Genomic DNA, 628 nt, shown 5'->3' with positions numbered 1-628 from the left:
TACAACCTGCGATATTTCTCTCTCATTTGGAAAATAAAACCACACCTCTTCCCTCCTCTGTGACTATGAAGCCTGCCAAGTCGTTTCCTGACTGAATAACTTATTTTTTTTTTAAATAGTCGGTTATTCCATGTTGTTAAATTTGCATTGCGCCGCGATTTTCAGTCTGCAGTTTTGATTTAAAGCCCTTACTTCTGCCAGCTGACGAGAAGGTACAGACTCCGGAGCGCTGTCGGCTTTTTTCCACACTGGTCGTTTCGCCCTGTCTGTTTGACTAAAGGAGAGAGTGGGAGAGAATACAAAAATGCGCTGTACTGACTCCTCTTCCCCGCGCCTAGGCGGTGTGCGGCAGATCTGGGACACGTTTTCCTAACATCCCTCAAGTATGGCCCTTTGGTAATAGACTAGCCAATGTAATTTGACACTTCAACTTGCTCCCCTGTATGCTAGTTAATTCACTGACTCACGCACTAACATAGAGTCGGTTTCTCTCTCTCTCTCTCTCCTTTTTTTAAACTGGGGACACACGAAGCAGAGAAATACCGAGGCCTCCGCACGGGGATTTCTCGTTCCGGGCTGTTTCATTCCGTAAGTAAGTTTCATGTCAATTTCTTGGGATTTCACACCT

At 45.5% G+C, this 628-nt stretch overlaps 1 long non-coding RNA gene across 1 annotated transcript in view; it reads right to left on the bottom strand.

The window, feature by feature from the left end:
• The window catches only part of LOC125486852, a 7574-nt gene extending 7299 nt beyond the window's left edge, over nt 1–275 (bottom strand). Inside the window, exon 1 of the long non-coding RNA XR_007265467.1 lies at nt 193–275. This is a non-coding gene — a long non-coding RNA (uncharacterized LOC125486852). The remainder of the gene's footprint in view (nt 1–192) is intronic.
• Nucleotides 276–628: the final 353 nt, after the last annotated feature.

This window comes from Rhincodon typus, chromosome 34, assembly GCF_021869965.1.
Source record: "Rhincodon typus isolate 14 chromosome 34, sRhiTyp1.1, whole genome shotgun sequence".
Taxonomy (NCBI): Eukaryota; Metazoa; Chordata; class Chondrichthyes; order Orectolobiformes; family Rhincodontidae; genus Rhincodon; species Rhincodon typus.
The sequence above is the reverse complement of the archived record's forward strand: the minus strand, read 5'-3'. Positions and strand labels throughout refer to the sequence as shown.